The sequence below is a fragment of the Schistocerca gregaria genome, chromosome 8 (genome assembly GCF_023897955.1).
Source record: "Schistocerca gregaria isolate iqSchGreg1 chromosome 8, iqSchGreg1.2, whole genome shotgun sequence".
Classification (NCBI taxonomy): Eukaryota; Metazoa; Arthropoda; class Insecta; order Orthoptera; family Acrididae; genus Schistocerca; species Schistocerca gregaria.
In genome coordinates this window covers 413,737,013-413,764,450 of record NC_064927.1, presented here as the reverse complement: position 1 = coordinate 413,764,450, position 27,438 = coordinate 413,737,013, and positions in this window count along the sequence as shown.

Genomic DNA, 27,438 nt, shown 5'->3' with positions numbered 1-27,438 from the left:
TATTCTACATCTGTGTTAACGAATCACTCCTTATAGGTGTGACTCGTGCACTGCAAATTGTCTTCTATAGTGTACGCTACAACACCTAATAAACTGAAATGAGCTCGTGTGGTAGCTGGGTACTGAAGTCTTCGTCGCAGCAAAGACGTGCCTAGAATTACCACTGCAACAGGCACTTACCGTGCTTGCTGAAACAGTTACTTAAAAAAAACAATGTATCATCATTGCCGAAGACATATTATTCTATCTCATCTCTAAATACAATGAAGTATAGCGTAATCCATGAAAATATGCGAGGATTTGAACAAATGGCAGCGGACTGAAAAATAACTTGATAAGAATCCCAAATTCCATGAATATTGAATGTGTATATATAAAGGTTGATATAGCTGTCCCTACCTACCGATACGGTTTTATGCTCCGTGTGCTGTGTCTGAATCAGGAATGGTGTCTAGACGGGCTACAGCTACCTAATAGAAACAAGTTGCCTCTCAGAGCTTTGGGTGGCTTTTAGCAAGCGGAATGTCATTGTAATAAATATAAGTGAGGATTGCTCATCACTAACATGATATTTTGGGACCAAGATATACTTTACCACAGCCATACATATCCGTCTTGAATCGTTCACTGTGTAATTAGCGGTGGATGTCTCTGTACGTTTATTCCGTTTATAGTACTTAACATTTCGTACACAGTTCAGAAACACTGGCTCACAGAGTGTGTTTCACGATCAAAAGCAAATTAACAAGAGATATCTAAATGGGAGTCATGGAAATAACAATTTTCTGGTATATGCCCAATGAAAACATTAGCACATGACTCGCTGTTTTAACGAGCAGAGGTAGTTACGTAAACAAGATTTGTATAATAGCTCAAAGATGTCTTTCTGTAATTTACCACTTACTGTGGGACGTTTTGACAATGTGCTTCACATCTCCAGAGCGAAATGGCCAACAACGCTTTTCTGTTATGTAGGATTGTATAAAACGACATCGGTAGGGGCAGCTAACTCACCCTGTATATTGTATCGAAAATGAATACAAAACTTCATGTTTTACACAGAGGTGCCCTTCAATGGACCACGTGACTGTACATGGCCATACTTTTATAAAGTATAACGAAAATAACCCTATATTAATATTAGCGCCATTAGTATTACTTAACGAGTGGAAAACAGTGACATGAGCAACTGGCACCTCCGGATAACTGACAGAAATTGAATATTGATTCCCATGTGCTCTAAACAAAACGTGAACTGGAGCAAAGATTAGCATTTATCCACATGAATTACAAGTGCATAGTACCTCGCGTAAGTAAATGTGAGGTTCCACGTATCCAATAATTACGCAAAAGAAGCGCAAGCAACCAAACGGATGTCGCTTCAACGCGTCCAGTTCTTCTGTCACAAATCAAAGAGCCAACAGTAAACAATGTAGCACATCCAGGTGGCGGCAAGCAGGAAGTCAGGGTGTTCCCTACAACGAGCGAAAGAGAAGAGTGTCTCTTGGTCCACAAGTCATGCACCAGTGTGCCATGAATTCTCAGTACCAAGCAAAGCGATTGGCTGGATCAGAGTTTCAGAGACTTGCTAAAGCCATGCCTTTTCAGTTCCTTACCTAAGACACAGCCACTTTGTCAGACTAACGGGTGATATGGGTTCTTTGAAACATATAAGTGCTAATTAACACGTTTATGATTACATGACATGAAAGATGTCTACAAAACACGGCTTTCAATACTTCAGTGCAACAGCACAATATGCACAGTCTCCAGTGGTTAAAAACTCATCACTCTGCTAAAGGCTGAAATTCTGAGAGGCGCAGTAACATCGTATACCTTTTCACACCCCTCCTGTGGTGGCCATATGGTCTGATACACATATCAAGGTCAATAAATAATTCTAGAAAACTGGCTGATAAACAGGGCATGGCACGGGTAATCATTTTGCCAATTTCCTGTTGGAGAAAACAGAAAGGAACTGTGTTTCTAGTAACATATATTCGTGGAAACACCTTTGAAAATACGAAACAGTCGTACAAAGAAACATGCATAATGCACAAATGCATAAGTTGCTATTATTGTGGTCTTCAGTCCAAAGACTGTTTTGATGCAGCTTTCCATGCAACCCTATCCTATGCAGGCCTCTTTACCTCCGAGTAACTACTTCCGACCTACATCCTTCTGAATCTGCTTAGTGCATTCATCTCTTGGTCTCCATCTACGATTTTTACCAGCCACGCTTCCCTCCAGTACTAAATTGGTGATCCCTTGATACGTCAGAATGTATTTTACCAACAGGTCCCCGGGTTCGATTCCCAGGCACATTGGGGATCTTCTCGGTTCGGGGTCTGGGTGTTTGTATTGTCATCATCATCATCAGCATCATCATTCATGACAGTGGCTCGATTCGATTGTGTATGAAATTGGACTGTATAAAAACTGGGGCCGGAAGTTGTGGTCGAGCGGTTCTAGGCGCTTCAGTCTGGAACCGCGACACCTCTACAGTCGCAGGTTCGAATCCTGCTTCGGGAATGGATGTGTGTGATGTCCTTAGGTTAGTTAGGTTTAAGTAGATCTAAGTTCTAGGGGACTGATGATCTCAGATATTAAGTCCCATAGTGCTCAGAGCCATTTGAACCACTTTATTTATTTATTTATTTACTTCTTTATTTGTAAAAATTGGAACTTGGTACGGGCGCCAATGGCCGCGCAGTTGACCTCCCCAGAAACCAAACATCATCATCAATAGATCCCTTCTTCTAGTCATGTTGCACCACAAATCTCTCTTATCCTTAATTCTATTCAGTACCTCCTCATTAGTCACGTTATCTATCCATCTAATCTTCAGCATTCTTGAATACGTACAGTATCCAAACTAAGAAACATGATCCCGGACAGTTTCTGTACGTCGGGGCGAGCTGCTTCTCGTATTTAATAACTCCATAGATAACTATCGTTTCCGCCTACAGCCGTTTCCGGTTTGCAACTGAGAGCTGTCAAAAGCGCTGCCAAAGGTCAGGGATTTTCTTTAACTGACTCGACTGGAGAAGTGCGTTAGTACTAAAGAGTTAATGTATTAAAACTACATTCATGATGCGACATTTTTACATGTATCTCACTGCTCATGAAGTGACATCTCTTGCATTATACGTCCTACAAAGAAATATTTGCGTAGGTACATTCAGCAGCATATGTGCATACTGTCAGCAAATACAGTCAGGAACAAAGAAGTAAAAATTTATAGGCAATGCAGTTTTTCACGCATCTCAGTGTTTATGACGCCATACCCCGTCAACTATGTGCGGTTTGATATACTTTCGTAGGTGCATTTAGTGGCATATATGAGTACTTCCTGCGAAATTTATACAGTTAGTAGCACGGCAGTAATTCATTTAAATGTCATACATGAAGCAACAATTTTTCACGCATCTCTTAGCTTATGATGTATTTCCTGAACTATAGTAGGTAGGTGGTTCTTGCACCACAGCGTTTGTTACATGACAGTAAAGGGTGTGTGTACCAAGTCTGACTGAAATCAGCCCAGAGGTTTAGAAGAAGATGTGTAACACATACATGTTTAGTCGTAAATGAGAAAGAATGTTCCGAAAACCGCATCTCCCTATGCGCAGTAAATGACGGATCGTTGTTAATTTTGAAATTACAATGAAATCCAAACCATTTAGCTGAAGACAGGCGTTGGTAAATGTCAACGGTGACATGGGAAAATGTGCAACCCGGCCGGGACTCGAACGCGGGATCTCCTGCTTATATAGGGGACGCTCTATCTGTCTGAGCCACCGAAGACGCACAGAATAGTGCGAGTGCAGGGACGCAACTCAGGCACGCGCCCCCGTGAGACCTACATTTTCAACTTACAGTCCACACACTACGTTTGCAGTGCCCTGCCTGTTGTTCTTTCGGACATGCCCGAAAGAACAGATAGCATCTTCATATAGATAAGGCTTACCGGTCAATGATCTTCTTCAGTGCAGATGCGCTCACATTGCCCGAACTTTTACGGGAATCAGTATAAATGTTAAAATGTGTGTGAAATCTTATGGGACTTAACTGCTAAGGTCCCTAAGCTTACACACTACTTAACCTAATTCATCCTACGGGCAAACACATACACCCATGCCCGAGGGGGGACTCGAACCTCCGCCGGGACCAGCCGCACAGTCCAGCGCCGGGAATCAGTACATTGACTGACACGAGTAATGAGTATAGAGCGCAGGCGCACTACAAATATAGTATGTGGACAGTAAGTTGAAAATGTGGGGCTCACGTAAAGCGTGCCTGAGGTACGTCCCTGCAGTCGCACTACTTTCTGTGCCCTCGGTGGCTCAGACGGGACAATCTGCCTTCGGTAGTGACATAGCGCGGACTGTGTTGTCCTCCGGCCGCGCTGCGGTGCGCGCGTCTGTTTACGCCGGACCAGCTTCGCGTTTTCAGTCTAGAACGAGATGTTACACTTATACAGAAAAACGACTTTGCACTTCAGTTTTGCGTGGACGACTATACACGGCGACAGGCACACGAGATTGATTTTTTTTTTTTTTTTTTTTTTTTTTTTACTTCTCCAACGATCATCGTCATGCCGACGGGAATGTTGGTGCTTGGTGCTGTTACTGTCGACCACGCGGGAATGGAGATACACAGCATACCGGTCTTCGAGTTTCCGTTTGAGGTCCCGTCTGAACTTGTGATCGACGCCTTTCGACCATACGGTACAGTTCTATACCACGTGTCCGAAAAATGGGCGAGTTTTACCACGTACCCCGTCCTAAATAGGGTGAGACAAATACGGATAGAACTGAGAAAGCACGTCCCCTCTTAGTTGAATATAGGGGGTTGCCGAGCGGTTACACGAGGGGCATTTTAAAAGTCCGTGCAAAGTCCGAGAGACGGCACCGCGGTCACGTATCGAGGTCATGTTTAGTTAGTTCAAAATGGCTCTGAGCACTATGGGACTTAGCTGTTGAGGTCATCAGTCCCCTAGAACTTAGAACTACTTAAACCTAAGTAACCTAAGGACATCACACACATCCATGCCCGAGGCAGGATTCGAACCTGCGACCGTAGCGGTCGAGCGGTTCCAGACTGTATTGCCTAGAACCGCTCGGGCATCTCGGCCGGCTAGTTAGTTGCATCTTTGGAACGAACGCACACCACGTTTGAGCCATATTGGTCTATTTCCTTGTGTTTGCCATTCATGTGAATCATGGAGCTCTAGTGATTGTCAAAAACTGGACGAAGAAGAATTTCGTGTGGGGATTAAACATTACTTTATTAAAGGTAAAACTGCTCAGGAGATTAAAGAGAAGTTTTATAAAAATTACTGGTACTCTGCACCTTCGATTACAACAGTTTGTAAGTGGTTTCAAAATTTTAGGAGTGGCCAAATGGACACAAGTGATGCTGGACGTTCTGGACGCCCTGTGGAGGTTGCGGCCCCAGAAAACATTGATAAAATCATGATATGGTGATGGATGACAGAAACGTTAAGGTGCGTGACGTTGCTAGTGCTGTGGGTATCTCGAATGAACGGGTACATAATATTTGGCATAAACATTTGGACATGACAAAAGTATCTGCAATATGGGTTCCGCGATTGCTCACGCTTGACCAAAAACGGAATCGTGCGAAGTGTTGCTAGGATGGTTTGCAGCCGTTCAGGAAGAATCCGCAGGATTTTGAGCATCGTTTCGTCATTGTGGATGAAACATGGATACATTACTATACTCTTGAGACCAAAAAACAATCTAAACAATGGGTTACCAAAGAAGAATCCAAAAAAAGGCGAAGACCAGTCCTTCGGCCGGAAAGGTTATGGTGCTGCCTTTTGGGATTCGCAAGAGATAACCCTCATCGACTACCTGGAAAATGGTAAAACTATTACAGGTGCATATTATTCATCGTTCTTGGACAGTTTGAAAACCGAGCTGCAAGAAAAACGCCGGAGAATGGACCGCAAAAGTTCCTCTTCCATCACGACAATGCACCCTTCACACACCTCAGCAGTTGTGGTCCCAAAATTAATGGAAATAGGATTCAAACTCCTTTCCCATCCCCCCTATTCTCCAGACTTCGCGCACTCGAACTACTGTTTGTTCCCTAATCTGAAGAAATGGCTGGCCGGACAAATATTTTATTCAAACGAGGAGGTGATTGTAACAACTAATAGCTATTTTCCAGACTTGGACAATTCCTATTGTTCGGAAGGAATCAACAAATCAAAACAGAGTTGGATGAAGTGTATAAGTACAAAAGGAGACAATGTCGAAAAAAAAGGTTTACCCCAAACACGTTAGAAGTTTTTATTTTTGCACGAACTATCGAAATGCCCCTCTTAATATATGATGGACAACCTCCCTCTTGCTCGGGGTGGGGGAAAGAGGGCCACGTGCTCTCGGAATGTCTCCAGCGTCGTTTAGTACAAACCCTGCGTGATTACGCTGAGGCGCTGATGACCTTTCTGGAGGCCCTGAGAGAGGAAGTGAGGGAGATTTATGATGGGCACCAGCAGCTGCACACTATAGAGAATATGGACTCCAACGGATTGGTATTCCGACCACCGGTTCCAGCAGACACAGGACCCCGTACGAGAGATGCAGCTGAAGGTCTCTCCAGGCTCAACCTTGTTGGGTGCCAGGGCTTCCACCGTGATACCCAGGCCCAAGACGGAGGATACGCCATCCTAACAGCCGACGCGGAAGCACGACAGCAGAAACAGTGTTGGCCGAGGAGAATAAAGAAGTGACGACTGTCTTCTGCTGATGATAGCCATAGTCGCGGCAACGACACTATCGACCTGCGACAAGTGGATTCAACACAGCATTTGGACAGCGACGATAACCTGAATTCTCCTTCTGGTGGCCGGAAGGCAGAAGTGGAGGTGACGATTGTCCAACATCAGAGTGGCGACACCGCTGTCTGCCAACCTTCGGCCGGCTCTGGAAATATGCTTGAGGACTGGGCGCAGGAAATGCACTAACAGGAGCAGGGTGAAGATGCGGACGCGGCGATCGTGGATAGTCCTGGCCGTGCGCCGGGAGGGCCGGGGAATGTTGAACAACTCTGTGTGGTGAGGAGCGACAGGGGCGCTGATAACCGACAACAAATCGGCTTTCAACACCATCGCTTAACGACACCACCCTCCAACTGATGAACACACGCCAGGCGTACCGCATTGCGACGATCAACATTAATGGCATTCGGACACCGCTTAAAATTCAAATGCTGATAGATATGTTACACGCCTTACACGCCGCAGACGTGGATAGTGTGCTCTTACAAGAGGTGCGTTTCACATCGCCGCCGGAATTCTACGGCTACAGCGCACACTATTCAGTGCGGGATGAGAATGGATGCGGTATGGTGATCCTTGCCAGGGAAAGAATAGGAGTGGAGGAAGTTATGTCTCTCCCTTCGGCACGTGGAACAGCGATCACTATCGACGGCGTTCCTTTCATACGCCCCGTCTGGCTCCACAAAAAAGAGAGAAAGGGCAACCTTTAACACCGAAGAGATAGCACCGTTGTGCGCCAGCCGATATGACAATTATGTAGTGGGCGGAGACTTTAATTGTGTCGTCGCCCAAAAGGACCAAAAACCTCATTATGTGCCATTCTTGCAATTGCGCCCTTTGATTACCGAAATGGCGCTTCTGGATACCTGGGAACTGCTGCATGGCGATAGAATAGGTTACACGTATGTAACGGGACACTCGGCCCGTATCCTTCATAGTGTATATGTGACACGCGCTCTACGGACGGCGATACTGGATGCCGAAATCTGGCCAGCGGCTTTTACGGATCATATGGCGTACGTCTGTACGATTTCACTAACGCGGCAGAAGATATGGCGGAGTAAGGTCACTGGAAAATTAATAGAGCACTTTTATGTGACGCTGCATGTCACCGGTCGATAGAGGTTGTCTGGAAGACCTGCGATGACCGCTAACGGACATACACCTCGGTTTTCCAGTGGTGGATCAAATGCGCAAAACCAACGTTACGGAAAACGTTAACACGGTACGGGCAGGACAAGTCGCAGTGGAAGCACGCGACGGCGGATTTTTGTTTTACAGCTCTGAGGGAGCTGATGACCCAACAACCATCACGGGAAAGGCACACGGCCATGTGCAGGATAAAATCCTAGTTATTACAGGTGACAAGACTAAGAATGGAAGGGATAATGGTCCGAGTGAGATTGACGGATACAGTAGCTGCCGAAGCCCGTTCAATGCACCACGTAGTACGTGAACGCCAAGGACGACGAAAGACATTGATCAGGGAAATAATCTCTGAAACTGGCCAACAAGTTGTGACCCAACGTGACATTGCGCACGTAATTACCGCTACTTCCGCCAGTTATATGGACCTGCAGAAGTGAACCACGAGACACTAAATTATCTCATCTCCGAAATGCCAGATAAAGGACCACCACTGGATGCAGAGACTTTCATCACAGCAATAACGGAGGACGAGCTGACAGACGCAATTGCCAGGGGGGCTCCGAACAAGTCCCCAGGACAGGGCGGCTTGCCCATTGAATTTTACCGCGCCTTTACATTCCTCATGGGACAGACGTGGATTCAGATGTATAACGAACTCCTGTTACCGCAGACTGAGACACCTGTCGAATCCACGGAGGGTATCATCATCCCAATACCCAAACCACGCGGTGGCAGAAGGCCAGCAGATTACAGACCACTAACTCTCCTGAACTGCTACTACAAGATTTTCGAGGGCATCCTTGGGGCTCGCCTGAAGTCTTCAATTTCTGATAGACTCCTCACAGATAAAACATCCCTCGGCGGTAAGAGTGATGTCCATACGGCACTTGGTGATTATCAAGATATTGTCGCATTAGCAGCAGCTTGCCGACTGCGTGGGTCACTAGTCTCTATTGACTTCGATCATGCGTTCGAGAGGGTGGATCATACTCTTTTCCCCGCCGCGATGGGCAGTTTGGAAATACCACACGCCTTCGTTCTTGTGATCATGCGACTGTTACACGTAGTGCGATCCAAGAATCTTATTTTCCGGTCCATAAAACAAATGCAGTCACATGGGTACGGGGAATGGTTGTTGGGTACGTCTACAACGAATCGAAAAAGGACTAAATGGATTTTTGGCATTTTCTCCTGGATGGATACACGAAGCTGCAACTGCACAAGAAATATGGGCAATACTTCGCTAATTATCTGCGGCGGACATTTGCCGACCCGCTGGCCAGACGGAGTGCGGCGGTTGAGAGATGAGATAGACGAAGTAAGCCGAGACGACATCGATCACACTTAACGGAACCTTAGTTGTTTTCGAGAAGACGAACTAGTCTTACTCCAACGTCTGGAGAACGGGTCCTCCTTGATATTTATCAACGCCTGTGAGCAGCTAAAAGGTCTGGATTTCATTATAATTTCATTCTTCGAGGGCAGCAAGATCACCATTGGTATCCGTTCTTTCAGACACGTCCAAAAGAACACATACAATTTTCATCCATGTAGTTTTTGTTCTTCTTGATATAGTGTTTACTTAAAACAAAGAAAGAGGTTAACCATTTAACGAGAAAACGACAAACCCCACGGTCACGACATGTTATTCACACGCATATGGTTCACGTGACACACCAACGATCTGATTTGTATCTTGGAGTGTTCAAAAGAAGAGAAAGAACATATCCCATCGTAGTGTACGTGGAATTGTGTCAGCCAGCAGGTGTGGCCGAGCGGTTCTAGGCCCTTCAGTCTGGAACCACGCGACCGCTACGGTCGCAGGTTCGAATCCTGTCTCGTGCATGGATGTGTGTGTTGTCCTTAGGTTAGTTGGATTTAAGTAGTTCTTAGTTCTAGGTGACTGATGGACTTAGATGTTAAGTCCCATAGTGCTCAGAGCCATTTAAACCATTTTTAAAAATTGTGTCTGAACTTGTGAACGGCACGTTTCCGGCGGCGATAGAGTGTATGGTCAGGGAATGTTTTTCCTTTAAACGGTAAGAGCGGTCGTTGTCGGAAGGAAAACCGCGGCTTGCGTGATGTGTTTACAACAGCAATTCGCTGTTCGCCCTAGCCCACATTCACCATGCCGTCACCTTCTGACGGACGCGTCGCAGAGTCTCTACCGTTGCCAGTTTTGCAAACGAGGAATACGCCGAGATCTGCCTCACCTATGTGCTTGCAGGTCGAAGAGCTGACGTTGCAAGACAACTGTATGACGTGAGGTTCCACTTACGGCACATTCCATTCACAAAAAAATTTTACTTCGTGGATAGGCCTATGAGGGAGTATGGTGCAAGCCTAGCACCTCGAAGGTTTAGTGGCTGGGACCGAACGTCGTCGTAGATTAAGGTTAAAAAAATGGTTCAAATGGCTCTGAGCACTATGGGACTTAACTGCTGAGGTCAGCAGTCCCCTAGAACGTAGAACTACTTAAACCTAACTAACCTAAGGACATCACACACATCAATGCCCGAGGCAGTATTCGAACCTGCGACAGTAGCAGTCGCGTGGTTCCAGACTGAAGCGCCTAGAACCGCTCGGCCGTCCCGCCCGGCAGTAGATAAAGGATGACAAACAGAATTTGTTACAAACTCTTATGGAGGACCGAGGAATAAGCACAAGGTCTCTCTCCACTGGGATCGCAAAGTCGCAGTCTACTGTAATGCAGCTAATGCACTGAAACAATTACTATCCATTTCACATGCTGAAGGTACAAGAAGCTTCACTTCTGCAAATTCATCCTACGGCGTCAGAATAACGACCGGCAATTTTCATAAACAGTACTGTTCACATAAGCAGGGTACAGCGAATTCGCATAATTTGCACGAGTAGGCGGAAGGAAATCTCCATTGCGCAGTGATAAGAGGGTTCCAACAACGAAAATGGCTCTGAGCACTATGGGACTAACCAGCTGTGGTCATCAGTCCCCTAGAACTTAGAACTACTTAAACCTAACTAACCTAAGGACATTACACACATCCATGCCCGAGGCAGGATTCGAACCTGCGACCGTAGTAGTCACACGGTTATGGACTGCGTGCCTAGAACCGCGAGACCACCGCGGCCGGCCTTCCAACAACGGTGTGGCGTCAATATGTGGTGTGGAATTATTTATCGTCATCTGACAGGGCCACATGAGGCACCACCAAGGCTGACAGGTGAGTGATATCTGCGTTTTCTGGATGTTACGTTACCGGAATTTTCGGAAGACGTTAGTTTGGTCCCTCGCATCAACCTGTGGTACAAGCGTGATGGAGCCGCCGCTGTCTGCAGCGGCACAGTGAGACATCACCTGAACAATTCTTTCCATTCCGCATGGATTGGTCGTGGAGGCCCTATAGCATGGGCGTCTTTATCACCAGACTTTGTTCCACTGGAATTGTTTTTGTGGAGCTATCTGAAATCTGTTATTTATAAAGGAGCTATTGGTGACGTCAACAATCTCCGGCGCAGAATACAAGATCCCTGTGATATTACCCGAAGATGTGCAGGCATTTTGCATCGTATTCAGCAATAGTTTCTCCGAAAAGTGGAATTTTCCACATGCACCGTGACCGTCACTTCTAACAGTACTTACGAAACGACACTGTACCTTCTGGTCATGTACTTCAATACTAGTTTAAATATGTACAGTTGCACTGTATTCAACTGGATTAACTGATCCTTTGTACTCGTTCCTTAAGACTCAATCCAGGACACATAAACCAACTAACAAGACATGCATACACAGTAACTATTCACTTTTCTTTCCTTTTGCCAGCTAGCTACTACACATAATACCGACTGGTGCAAACGGAATAAGACAGATGTTGACGTTGTTACTTGTTCGCATTGTCTCGCAGACCATCGATTGACGTCTCGTGCCTCGCCTTCTGATCGGCGGCATCTACTAATGAACATCGTTCTCATGGTGTGCAGTTTGCTGATCTTTTCCCTTTTCCCCTTGGCCTATGTCGGCGCTCAGAAAACCCAAAAGACCACTTCACATTTCCTGGTCTTCACTGCGTTGTCATTTAGTGACATAGGAACATGAGGAAAAGCGAATTTATGTTTGTAGTCCAATGTGTGACTGTACGAAATTACGAAATATTTTTCCTGATTTACGATTCGCTGTATGCTTGTGTGGCCTTCAGTCCTGAGACTAGTCTGAAGCAGCTCTCCGTGCAGTTCTACGGTTTTTACTCTCCACGCTTCCCTCCAGTACTAAATTGGTGATCCCTTGATGCCTCAGAACGTGTCCTACCAACGAGTCCCTTCTTTTAGTCAGATTGTGCCACACCTTCCTCTTCTCCCAAATTCTGTTCAGTGCCTCCTCATTAATCACGTGATCTACCCATCTAATCTTCAGCATTTTTCTGTAGCACCACATTTCGAAAGCTTCTACTCCCTTCTTGTCTATACTGTTTGCCGTCCAGGGTGGCAGAGCGGTTGAAGGCGCTACAGTCTGGAACCGCGTGACCGCTACAGTCGCAGGTTCGAATCCTGCCTCGGGCATGGATGTGTGTGATGTCCTTAGGTTAGTTAGGTTTAAGTAGATCTAAGTTCTAAGCGACTGATGACCTCAGAAGTTAAGTCCCATAGTGCTCAGAGCCATTTGAACCATTTTCTATACTGTTTATCGTCCTTGTTTCAGCTCCATACATGGCTACACTCCTACAAAACGTTATGCAACAAGCACTGAGCAAGTGCTACTGACAGTTAAATCTTTACTCGACGTTAACAACTTTCTCTTCTACAGAAAAGCTTTCGTTGCCATAGCCAGTCTACTTTTTGTATCCTCTCTACCCCGACCACCGTCAGTTATTTATTTCTACAAGGAGCAAACTCAATTACTACTTTAAGTGACTCAATTCCTAATCTAATACCCTCAAGATCAACTGTTTTAAATCTACTACATTCGATTATCCTCGTTTTGCTTTTGTTGATATTCATCTTATTAGCCCCTTTCAAGACACTGTCAATTCCGTTCAACTGCTCTTCCAGGTCCTATGCTGCCTCTGACAGAATTGTAATGTCGTTTTCTAACCTCAGAGTTTTCATTTCTTCTCTATGGATTTTAATTCCTACTCCCAATTTTTCTTTTGTTTCCTTTACTGGTTGTTATATATTTCCTTAAACAGATTGAACAACATCGTGGATAGACTACAACCCTTACTCACTTCTCAATCAGTGCTTCCCTTTCATTCCCCTCGATTCTTATGACTGCCCTTTGATATCTGTACTATCTGTAAATAGCCTTTCGCCCCCTGTATTTTATCCCTGATACTCTGAATTTGGAAAAGTGTATCCGAGTCAACATTGTCAAAACTTTTCTCTAAGTCTGCAAATGCTAGAAACGTAGGTTAGTTTTTCGTTAACCAGTCTTCTAACATAAGTCGTAGGATCAGTACTGCCATTACGATTGTCCGGTGTTGAAAGGCAAATACTGAATGAGAACTTCGCTGGACGTTGGGTAGGACGAAAATCTGTTGTCAAGTGGCCTGCGAGGTCCCCTGACTTGACTTCTCTCGATTTCTTCCTCTGGGGAGCACTCAGAGATGCAGTCCGTGACAAAAACCTGACTACGACAGACGATGTGTGTCATCGAATCGGCAGTACATGCTCTACCATGTCATCCACTGTAATTACATCTTTTCATCGTTTTTTTGAACGGCGGTTGCAAATGTGTCTTTCCCTCCATGGTCAACATGCTTAAATAAAGAATAACGTTTTAGTTTGGAAGACCAAATTTACGACATGTGATTTTGGTGGTTACCAAATCATTGTTAGTAAATTGTTTATTTCATTTGCGTGTGCAAGTAATTGCTTTGCAATGTCAATAACAGCAGACAGGGTGTACTGAACGTAGCTGATAACTCTGTCATTTGCGCTTACGTTCAGCATGAAACGACGTTTCGTTAAGAAGAATATTACTTTTGCTATGCACAGGGGTTACCAAAGTATTTTTCATAAAATGTTAAGTTCAACGAATGTATCCCATATGATATACTTTACACCAGTGTAGGCAGAGACAATTGTACGATAGCATTTGTTTTACCTCTAAGAAGCACACGGTCACATACAGGGAAAAAATAGGTTATACTTTATTCTAACGTCATTTTAACTGTTTTCCGTGTTACCCTTTAGTTGTACTAAATTCAGGGAAGTATGTACCGCCTATGAAAGTAAATGAAGGAAGTTTGCTTGTTGCCTTACGTGTTTCGCTTCATTTATTTGGCAAGCATCATCAGTGGCCTGAAATACATGTTTCTTTATATACATACAATAAACGTATTATGTGATAGATATAATATGCAGATACGTTACATTTTGTCGTGTTTTCATCTTGCCATTGAGATTAGAAGCATTAAAAAAATTACGTTTGCACGCAGCAAATTACATACACACACACACACCAATAAACTCGATGATAATAATAAATATAATAACAATAATAGTAATACATTTGCACACAGCAAATTACACACACACAGAATTCATATAGAAAAAAAACAGCAAAATACACAAACATACACGAGTGCGCACAAACACACACACACACACACACACACACACACAAAACAAATAAAAAACATCAAACACAACAGAAACAAAAGACAAACACACAACAACAGTTGGCAGCACTACACACCGAAAACACAAATGTGTTGATCACCAGACGAAAGGGAAAGTGAAAAATGCGACGTGACGAATGTGTATAAACAACGCCAGAAATCGGCCAGCTTGGGAATGAAGACCAACAAATACATCACCAGGAACACGTATAGGTATTAACAGCGCTGGAAATCGTAAGTAACACCGAATGATACATTCACAATACGGAACTTGTGCTACAGGAGTTGCTTCTAACCTAAAAGGCAAGAGAAAAAACACGACAAAATGCAATATATCAGCTTGTTATATCTATGACGTAATACGTTTACTGTATGTACAAATAGAAACATGTGTTTCAGGCCACTGAAGATGCTTCCCAAATAAATGAAGCGGAATGTGTATGGCAACAAAGAAATTGTCTTCATTTAGTTGCATAGACGGTATATACCGCTACGCCTTCTTCTAACATTTAGGTCTTTAATACAGTAGTTTCATTTTGTATCGTATAACATTCCTTTATTTTTTGTAGACTGAACAGTTCTCTGTTTCAACTCAAATAAATAAGGTAGGATAAACAAATGTGAAATAGTTCTCCTAAGCGCTTTGTGACACGCCAGGTTCTCGGCTATGTCGTATTTCCATATGCAAAATTCGTACGTGAACCTGCATCTAAGTCGTAAGCTGCTGCAAGAGGAAATAAAGCTTTATTCTCGTAGCGCAGGCCTATCTCAAGGTATACAACTAAGCAGCCTGATCCAAGGCACCTGCTTGGCTCTGTTGGTGCCCGAGTTCCGTTTCTAGCCACCATATTGTCGCATTCTAGAACATTTCTCGAATTTTTTTACTACTGGTTTCTACGTCATTGTTAACAAATGGCTGTATCACTATAAATGTCTTCTGAAGATCTATCGACTGCAGTTACAAAGGTATACGGCTCTGTTTAAAAATCATGCTTACTTCAATATCTCAGTTGATAAACCAGCGCTAAAAACATTAACCAGACAAAAACATATGTGCCCGTCGATATTCTAAGAGCTGTCGAAAACCGCATTAACATATATGTAACCGTGCACGAAATAAAAGGCGTTTTCGTTTTGTGTCAGTCACACTATATATAGTGTTACAAAAAGATACGGCCAAACTTTCAGGAAACATTCCTCACACACAAATAAAGAAAAGATGATATGGACATGTGTTCGGAAACGCTTAATTTCCATGTAAGAGCTCATTTTAGTTTCGTCAGTATGTACTGTACAACGTGACCAAATTGTAAATTTTCACAATCAACATGTATGGGCTGACGAGAATCCGCACACAATTGTGCAATCACGTCATCGACACAGATTTTCTGTGAACGTTTGGGCAGGCATTGTTGGTGATGTCTTGATTGGGCCCCATGTTCTTCTACCTATGCTCAATGGAGCACGTTATCATGAGTTCATACGGGATAGTTTACCTGTGCTGCTAGAACATGTGCCTTTACAAGTACGACACAATATCTGGTTCATGTACGATGGAGCTCCTGCACATTTCAGTCGAAGTGTTTGTACGCTTCTCAACAACCCCGGTACCAAATGTAGAGTGTCTTCGTGCTCGTTTTGTGGACGGCTCTGATACAATACGCCATTCTCCAGGACTGCATCAGCGCATCAGGGATTCCATGCGACGGAGGGTGGATGCATGTATCCTCGCTAACGGAGGACATTTTGAACATTTCCTGTAACAAAGTGTTTGAGGTCACGCTGGTACGTTCTGTTGCTGTGTGTTTCCATTCCATGATTAATGTGATTTAAAGAGATGTAATAAAGTGAGCTCTAACATGGAGAGTAAGCGTTTCCGGACACATGTCCACATAACATATTTTCTTTCTCTGTGTGTGAGGAATGTTTCCTGAAAGTTTGGCCGTACCTTTTTGTAACACCCTGTATATATATGTGTGTGTGCACTGGTGTGCACAAATTCTTGTCATGCATGTCCGACATTTTCCGTACTGTTTCTGAATTACAAATGTGAATAAAGTATGTACAATGTCCAGAGCAAGCATTAGTGTGGGTATATGACACACAGTGGGTCTGTGTAAGTGGGTAGAGTGGACCGCCTGCAGACTGCAGTTTTCTGCTCTCGTCGCCTCTGCATCTTCTTGCCACACCACACCGCCTCACAGCCCATAATGAATGGCACCCCGCAGCGGCTACACGAGTTTCCAGTTAGTGCAGCCGGGACGCGACAGGTAGGGACCGCCTGTGTAGGCAGCTCAGCTTCCAGACGTGTCGGCAGCTGCCGTTGGCTGGCGACTTGCCAGAATTTTCATTTGCTGAAGTCCGGACCTTGTAACTAGCTTTTCAGACTAAAATTGTTGACGTCGATCTAATATAACAAAGTTTATCATATTCTTTACGTTTCCGAAGTTACGACGTTTTGTCGCAATTACTGAACATGAACTTTTTAAAATTTCTGCAACGCTTTGAGGTCACTGTGTCGCACCATTTAGCATGCCTTCATCCCTTTAACTGTTGGTCCTGTACTTACATCACAAAATTTACAGCCTCATTGAATCACTTCAATAATTTCCTAGTCATCTTCTTCAATAGACATTCTTATCGATTTTTTTGTACCTTTTCATTCGTCCTGATTATTTTTTATAGTTTCTCATCCTGATGTACCCTACATATCGTTTTGTCGTCTGCCTATTTTCAGTTCAAATACTATTTTTATGTTTTTCAGTTTCTTTAAAATTTCTGTTTTGTTTTGCAAATCGTCCAGGATTAACCCTAGCTCTTTCCATTCTTCCTGATGTCCTTAACCCATGCCACTTTTTGATTCATGTTCCACATTTTATAGTTTTTCTTGATAATCTTGTTTCTGGTGTTGTCATAATGTGACCAAAAATTTTTTCCCTATATTGTCTGTAATCGGCTCCAGTTTTCTGTATACCACTTTATTTGGCACTATCCGCCATTGTCCATCCGTTCTATGCTGCTTATTTATACTTGTTCTAGCTATTTTACTCTCGACTTTAAGGACTTCGTCGATTCTCATTTTCTGGGTGACTTTGAAAAGAGTTTCTCTTTCGTTTGTCACCTCTGATTGAACCACCATTTTGCAACGTTTTAATTTATGTTTTGAGTGATAGACATTTTTTATTGTATGTGTAGCATGTTAATTTTTATCTTCTATCACTTTCTTAGTTTTTACTTGCTCTGCAAGTTTCTCGTCCAAGTTGCGTGTTAAAATTTCTCCTAGGTATTTAAACTGCGTCACTGTTTTTACTTTCATGTTATTTACTGTTATGTGGTTGATTACTATAGGATCTGTTTCTGTCAGCCTGTCTGAGTGATATCTGAAGTCCTATTTATTGTGCTATATTTTGTAGGGTTGTCATTTGATTTCTGGCTTCTTGAATGTTATTAGCTAGAAATGCTAAGTCATCTGTGAATTCCAACCAATTTAAAGCTATCTGTTGCTTCTTGGTTCCTGTTCTTATGTTTTTAGGGTTTTCCTTGTACCGTTTCCTCATAACATACCAGAGTGTAGCTTTGAAAAGTGGCTATGGTAAGATATTTCTGTTTTAACCCTGTTTTAATCGAAAAAATCTGAGATATTGCTCCTCTCAACTTTACTTTGGATTTAGGGTTTGTTAGAGTTAAATTTATCATTTTTATTACTTTCGGATGGAGACCGAAATTCCTCAGTATCTTCATTATTGAAGATCTGTGGATACAATCATAAGTTTTTTTTTTAAGATTACAAAGGTTATGCCTAGTTTTTTTTTGCTGCTTTGGTAGTAATCCATTACCAGTTTCAAAGTGACAGCTGTTCTGAACAGGTTCTCCAGGGTCTAAGTCCTCTTTGGTATTCTCCTAGTTCCTCCAGTTCAAGTTGATTTTTACAGCGATGGTATAGTATGTTGATATGAACTTATATTTAATATCCATGAGGATAATTCCTCTATTGGTTCTGGTTTTGATTTCTCCCCTGTGTGTGTGTGTGTGTGTGTGTGTGTGTGTGTGTGTGTGTCTGTGTGTGTGTGTGTGTGTGTGTGTGTGTGTGTGTGTGTTTGGGGCTTATGGGCTCTCAATGCTAAGACCTTTTTTGTGTAATGGATGGATTATAGCTGTAGTCCAAAGTTCTGGCACTTCTTCATTGTTCCAGATTCTCACTGAGCATTGGTGTAATGGTATTGTCTCTGGTTTTATTGTATATTTGCATTGTTCCACAAATGCTGATCTTCTTCACTTACTTTGTGGGTTTTGAGCTCTTTCAAATCTTTGTATGAGTATCCTTTTTAGATAGTGGGTGGGTTTATATTTTCTGCTGACGCTTTAATAGGGTATCTGTGTTTCGCAATACCATTTCTGAAAGTTCTTAAGAATTTAGTATTTTTTTTTTTAATTTGATACCACATTTCTGCATTTCTTCTACTGTTATGTGCCACCGTATTATTTTTATCCTCTAATGTTGGAGGATCATATGTTTGTAGTTGTCTGCTAAATATTTTGTAGTAATCCCTTGATTTTCTTTTCTCGCTGTTTCTTTATGTCATTAGAAGTATGTCTTTTTAATATTGGCGTTAAGCCCTTCTTAATATTTTTAGGCTGTCTTTCTTTGTTGATTGAGTTCCAAGTGTGATTATTCTGTTACATGACTCTGATACCTTAACCACGCTTGGTGTCTATCAGCCACTGTTTTTTCACACTAATCGTTCCACCATTGGTGTTTTTTTCTTGGATTTACTGGCGCTACCGGTTCAGCTATTTGTTTCAACTGGGGACGTATTTCCTCCAGATCATCTGTTATTTTTATAATCCTTGTTTCTTCTTCGTATTCTTTGTTAGTTATCAGTTTATGAGAGTCGCAGGTTCTTTATGGGATGCCATTTTTCTTTGTCAAAGTGGTGAATTTAGTCTTTATTTTTATCATGTAACGATCTGATTCAGTATCTGTCTCTCTCAGAACTTTCTCGCTGCTGATTTCCCTGAGGTAATTTTTATCCATACAGACATGGACCATTTGCCATTCTCCATTTCTCCAGTCTGGATGTTTCGAAGACTTTAGGTTCTTTGGTCTTCTATTAAAGTATCTTGACTTTGAGATCATGTTATTTTTTCTGCAGAATTCCACCTGCCTCATACCACTGCTATTTGTTCTTCTTTGAGCTGGAAATTTCCCTGCTGCATCTCTATATCTTTCCCCCTTCCTATCAAGGCATTAAAATCTCCAATTACAATTTTGGCAAAATTTTTATTTATGTTTGCTGTCGTCTGATATGAAAGCTCCTAAAACTCATCCATGTTTTCTCGCCATTCTTTCGTATTATTTATATCATTAATTATGGCATGCCATTTATTACTGTGCATATTGTATTTGCTACTTTTATAGTCAGTGTTGATATCCTCGCAGATAGTGATTTAAATTCTATTACGGATTCAATTATGTTGTGATTGATCACAATTGTAGACAGGGCTTCATTACTCTTTTTCCTGGAATTCCGTCACAAACTCTATATCTTTATGATTCTGTTGGTTCCTGATCAGTGTTTCTCATTCCTTGGAGTCCGAATATTAGAATCCCTTTGCCATCCATTTCGCTTGGGAAAACTTTGGATATCCCTGGTTGTATGATGGAATTTATATCTTGTGTTTCTATGTAGTGTTTCTGTCCTGTCTTCAGCCTAGATTTTCATCTTTTGACAGTTTTGAGTACTTTTAAGATGCAGCGATTCATCTAAGCTACCTTTCAAGTGACTTTCCGCTGTATCCGAGCTCCGTTTTCATCACTCTCATATGGACACAATGTAGAAACTGTATCTAGCTAGTTTGTTTAATTTACTAACACAGTTCTATGTTTCTGTACTTTTGTATAAATACCTGTTCAGTACAATAGTGTCTGACAGAGATTCTCAATTAAAACAGAGAAACCAAATTGAAATATGATTTTGATTCACTCGACCCCTGGCCTTCACATTTTCCTGTTGTCGATTGCAAATTTGCTGTGTGCACACTTTGATCTGTAGCGTGATTAGTTCTGAAATCTTTATGCACATATTGCACTCAGCGTGTTTTATTTAATACAGAACTACTTAACGACGGTTTGCAAATACAGCGTGATTGAATTTCAGATCAACGAAGAGCAAGGCAACACAATACAGCTAATGTGGCACAGATAAACTCTTCGTTGTCTTTTTTACGATGGTAAGAACTTATATCACAGCCATATGAAGACATTGATTGGTGCTTGTAGAGTACTGTGGACATTTAACTAATTCTATATTAATTCTCATTAGTATTAGCAGCTGCATATACTTGTTAAGTTTATACCAAAGTCTTGATTCTTCAAAGATTATCACTCACTGATACTGGATCGCACGTCCTGTTGAATTTTAGAATATTGTTGAGAGACACTTTTGTTTCGTTTTAAATTGATAGTATTGTGCAGCTAAATTCCATATTTTGAAAGAATCTCATACATTACGCAAGAATATGGAATTATCATACAAAGATTTATGCGTTGAGAAGGACGAACAAGCACGTGTTACAGAATTATAAAGCTACACAGGTACAGTACATTTGTTAGGAGTTCAAACGCCAACGCAACAAAATTGATAGTGTACAGACAAAGGCAACGCAAGTAGAAGTTTAAACCTAGAATGTTACACAAAGATAGATGGTTACTCATAACTGTTTAAACACGAAAGTTAAACTTTAGAATTTCAAGCACAAAGGTTACACAAAGCTGTAGTACAATTTCGTAGTGGTCTTATTTGTCCGATATGATCAAACTATGAAGGTTACAAGAATTAATCACAAATTAGTTATTACTGTCGCTAGTTCCAATGCGTCCGCTGATATCTGTATCGGCGTAGGCTTTCATATTCCAAACTGTAGTTACTGCGGATATCCCTACCTAGTAGACCTCTCGCCACAGAAAAAAAAGACAAGATCACTGACATACAGTTTTGCTCGGCGGGAACGTGGGACAAAAATATTCTGCACACAAAGTATCCTATTGTGTAGTGCTCTTGGAGGAGTCAAGACGCGTCACCAGCCGGTACTGGATGGCGATGTAGCCTTACCAAGGAGTGCCACTGCCGCGTGGTCCATGACGTGCTGATGACGGCATCTCGAGTCATCAAGGCGGTGCGAGGCTCATCGTATCAACAACTGTGCGCACTTGGCGCTCCGCCCTGTTCGTCTCTCTGTCCCTCCAAAATCTTTAAACTTTATAGCACTATCTTACTTAATTTGATGTAGCACAGTAATTATGGCCTATCATTGACTACAATGATATTATCCTTCAAGGCGTCTCTCAGGAAAATTCGCGACGTCTGTAACTGGTCATGAGTGCCTGCGTCCGATATATCTGTGACGTTCGACTTTTTGATCACGTTTCACCAGCATATGCAAAATTGTCCTGGCGGCGTGCAGACAAACGCAGAGATTTCCATACACTGTTTCTCATCTACTGCCTTATAAATGTACACTGTCCCTCATATCTCTCCTCGTCCTTAAGGCTTATGTCGGAACAACATGACAGAAACACACGTTCCCATCATAATAAAATCCTCTCTGTTCCACTAAATCGCTCAGTCACTTTCTCCAAGTCCTCTACAGTAGCGGGAACCCGACTCTGGAATAACCTCCGTCGTTATGTTAGAGAACTTAAAAACATGTCCGGCTTCAAAAAAACAGTTATTGACGTATCTACTTCAGCAACAGTAATGCCTATCTCTGTACATGAATGCACTTCACCTCAGTACTTCCCTCTTCCCCAGGACTCGGTATACTAGTAAACATCGCCGGCCGCGGTGGTCTCGCGGTTCTAGGCGCGCAGTCCGGAACCGTGCGACTGCTACGGTCGCAGGTTCGAATCCTGCCTCGGGCATGGATGTGTGTGATGTCCTTAGGTTAGTTAGGTTTAAGTAGTTCTAAGTTCTAGGGTACTGATGACCACAGCAGTTGAGTCCCATAGTGCTCAGAGCCATTTGAACCATTTTTCAACTAGTAAACATCCACTTTACACACCAAGATATTAATGTACATCTGCACAAATCTTCATTACTATTTCCAATTTTTCTCACTTTTATCATTGTTATTTGATTTTCTTTTTTACTGTTAATATTACCGCTTTTATCATAATTTGTACGTATAGCACCTGTTGTAAAAATACTGCCAGCATTTACCATGTTAGGTCTTAGCAACTGCGATAACTTATCTACATTTTATTCACTGCACTGTATGAGCTAAAATCAACTGTAAGTAAAGTTTACGCAATACGTTTGAACATCTGCGAAATGTCGTCCAATGTTTTACTCTGATGCAGCGCTGCACATCTGACGTATGACGCAAATAAATTCAGTTCATTATCGAGTGAAGATATCAGACTGTAAGATGTACAAAAATCTATTTTTTTTTTACTCCTAATCGTTTCAGAAAAATGGCATGATAAGTACCGGGTGATCAAAAAGTCAAAATTGAATAAATCACGGAATAATGTAGATAGAGAGGCACAAATTGACACACATGCTTGGAATGACATGGGGCTTTATTAGAACCAAAAAAATACAAATGTTCAATAAATGTCCGACATATGGCGCTTCATCTGATCAGAATAGCAATAATTAGCAAAGATGATGTTCTTTACAGCCACCATCATTCCTCAACAATAGCTGTAATCGAGGAATAATGTTGTGAACAGCACTGTAAAGCATGTCCCGAGTTATGGTGAGGCATTGGCGTCGGATGTTGTCTTTCAGCATCACTAGAGATGTTGGTCGATCATGACACGCTTGCCACTTCAGGTAACCTCAAAGCCAATAATCGCACGGACTGAGGTCTGGGGACCTTGGAGGCCAAGCGGTGTTTATAAGCCAGGCTGGGGATGATGCGATTCTGTAACACGATTGTCATGCGCAGTCACTGACTTTTTTTTTTATTCCAAGCATGTGTGTCAATTTTTACCTCTGTGCTATTCTGTGACAAACCCACCCTAGCTTAGAAAGAGCAGCCGTTCTACGTAAGAATTCAGTTTTCACAACTTTCAACTACGCAAGCTGACTAGAGAAGGGCTGAGTGGAACTCTACCAACAAAGCGTGGAGCGCACCCAGAAATCTTCATTCACGAGCCACCCTCCTCTCCGAAATGTTTAGAGCAGGTATTGCAAGCATAATGCGAACGTGTCATTAGTAATGCAGTCGCCGTGGATGTCTGACTTGGAACACGTGAATCCACACAAAGAATTCCAACGTTAAACGACTTGCTCAACTTTACACAGCATTGAACAACACAAAATGTTATAAGCAACGACTTTAAATCATATATGCATATTAATTCTCAAGTCGGCGTTTCTCTTTCTCAACACACACTAATCGTATAGGGATGCGTGGCGTATCGTTAGCAACGCCTTTTAACTGACATGTGATTTTGCAGATCACTTTGCGCTAAAACTTACTATTTTCGGAAACTTTAAACGTAAAAGAGGCTAAACTGTCATAGACAAAAGCGTATCATGTATGCCCAGGTTCAAACCTACATTTTATGAAGCTAACTTATTAATCGAAATGACAGACTCCCTTTTCATGTCATCTTATTACAAATGCCATTGTATTTGTTTTGAAATTCTTGTTAACTGAATAATTTGTATACACCATTGTCATAGATAATAACCGTGACCTCTGCGGTAGTGTGTTATCTGTACAAGCTGACTTTCTGAAACGACAAACATATTGGTCCTTGTCGCCTTGAATTCTGATTTACCTGTTGATACTAAGGGCCACGTACTTACTGTACCTGAAAATATTTGTCGAGTTAAAGTTGCAGGTCATGTGGCCCTACTGACCTCGTATAAGCCGGGACAAAGATTCCGAATGAAAGAAACACTTTTCGACGCATGAAAATGTATATACAAGGATGTATCATACATTCATGCCTATTGTTTGACGTCGTTCGGTTCCTTTTCAAAGACGTCTTCTCTTCATTCCAACTAATATCCTTGTCCAAACGAGTACACTAATTTCAAATACTGTCATAATTTAAAACTGTAGAAGTTCGAAAGTTTAGCAAGGGTCCCCTCGTGCAGTAATAACTCAGCAGACGGCCAGAGGAGAGTGCAAGATTCCAGGAGGTCAACGTGTCGACTATACGACGGAGACGTCAAAACTGAGTCCATCCGTAGGCATACATAGTAGTCCCGAAAACTTTTGATTTTGTTTTCCAACCTTGTCATTGGTCAGAGTTTTGTAAAATCGTCTGACTGGCGCTCATAAAGATGAAGACATAGAGAAGGGAGAGTTGGGCTGCAGAAAGAAGTACTGGGACTTCTTCCACGGCCAAGGATTAGACAGTATTTCACTTCCGGCCGCCGAACCGGGGACTTCTTCTTTAGTTGCCACGTAGGCCAAACTTCTTCGATAGCTGGTTCCTTCTCCGTCAGCAAACCTTAGCAGTAGATCATGACTTCTGCTCGACTCCATGCAGTTCTAGGCACTACGGTCGCAGGTCCGAATCCTGCCTCGGGATGGATGTGCGTGACGTCCTTAGGGTAGTTAGGTTTAATTATTTCTAAGTTCTAGGCGACTGATGACCTCAGAAGTTAAGTCGCACAGTGCTCAGTGCCATTTCAACCTTCTTTTTTTTTTTTACTACATGCAGAGTCCCCTAAGACGATATGAGCTTCGGCAAAAGAGTGAGGACGCTCAGTTGTTGGTAGGTGGATTTTAGTATTGAGAAATATTTTCGTTCCTTATTACATTGGCGGAAAAAAGTCTCCACACCAAAAATTAATTAATATGGAGTAACGAAATTTTGGGAATGTAGTTGTCTAGGTAACATGTTTAAGTAATTAACGTTTGCAAGATAACAGGTCAATGTAAACATGAGATAAGCCATTGCAAATATGAAATACTGGTACATTACTATTCGAAGTAACCGCCAGAATGTTGAATGAAAACACGCAAACGTGACTGCCTTGTGTAGTACAGGTGCCGAATGCCAGTCTGCCGGATGGAGTGAGACTGTTAGTGCCGTTTGTGGATGATGCTGGAGTTGTCGTCCGATGATGTCCCAAATGTCCTCGATTAGAGACAGATCTGGTGATCGAGCAGGTCCAGGCAACATATCGACATTCCGTAGAGCGTCTTTGATTGCAACAGCGATACGTGGTCGATCGTTATCTAGCTGGAAAACACCCCTGCAGTGCTGTTCATGAATAGCAGCACAAAAGAACGAATCAGCAGACAGACGTGCAAATTAGCAGTCAGGTGATGTGGGATAATCACGAGAGTACCCCTGCTGTCATACGAAATATCACTGCAGAGCCTAACTCCACGTGTTGGCATAGTGTGTCCAACGCACAGACCGGTTGGTTGCAGAACCTCAACTGGTCTCCTTCTATCGAAAACACGGCCATCACTGGTAACGCGGTAGAGCCAGCTTTCCTCATAAAACACAACAGACCTCCCTCCTGCCCTCCAATGATCTCTTCTTTGTCACCTCTGCAGTCGGAAATGGTGGTTGTCTGGGGTCATTGGAATGCACTTTACAGGACCCCTGGCTCGGAGCTGTCCTGGAAGTAATCAATTTCTAACAGTTCGTCGTGTCAGTGTGGTGACAACTGTTGGCCAAATTGCTGCTGCAGTTGCAGTACTATGCACCACAGCCATACACTAAACACGGTGGTCTTTCTTTCTCTGTAGTGTCCCGTGGTCACCTACAGCCCGATCTCTTGCAACCGTACATTCTCGTGACCACCACTGCGAGCTGTCATGTACAGAGGCTGCATTCCTGCCAAGTATTCGTGCAGTATCTCAGAAGGAACATCCAGCTTCCCGCAGCCCTGTTACAGCACCTCGTTCAAACTCAGTGAGGTGTTGATGGTGGCGTCTTTTCGACCTTAAAGGCATTGTTGACTAAAATCAACTCACGACGTCCAGTCTCAAAAGTAAGTAACACTCGCAACCGTTACAGTGTATATTTAAAGCAAACGTGGTTTGATGTATAACAAACTATCAGCCTCGATTGCAGCAATGAAACCAACCTATACCTAGGTTTCAGCCCAAGTAACAGAGCCTTCTTCAGAAAATATATGTGACTCTATAATATGTCTACGAGGGCATGGTCTAAAAATAAAACTCAAACAACCTGAATAGGCTTACTCACATTTTAAAAATGCGGTGACTACGAATATTCACGCTGTTTGAGTTTTATTTTTAAACTATGCCCTCGTAGACATATTATAGAATCAGGTATATCTTCTGATAAGGCTCAATTAATTGGGCTGAAACCTAGGTAAAGGCTGGTTTCATTACCGCAATCGAGGCTGATAGTATCTTATATATTTGATTATCGCGATTGCTGACTGAGCTGCACTGTTGAAAGTAGTAAAAAACCTGGATTTTCTTCCTCGTAGAGGCGGTACTAGCGTCACTGTTATGCGACTGGCGCGAAATCTGAATGGACATCGCCTTTCAGACGTTTAGAAACGCGCCTGCCAATCACCGTTTATGTCGCACAACTCCTTCTCGGTGTTACGATTTTTTACCATTAGTGTTTTTATGGGGAGTTTGAAGGTACTGTGAGATTATTAGTTGAAGTGGTATTCATGCATTATATCACTAAACTTTTGTCATAACCATGCAATCACTAGACAGATATCCCGAGTTCGTAATTGTACAGAAAATTTATGAAGCAATAAACTCACGCAAGCACTTTTTATTCCAGCCTTTGCGAGGGCTTTCTCATTACTCACGTTCAATAATCATTTAATCGCTGTACTTGTGATTTCGGTGTTTCAGTCAGGTTGTATAATTAAATTGGTCTAGCCAATATTTGTAATAAATTAATTTGAT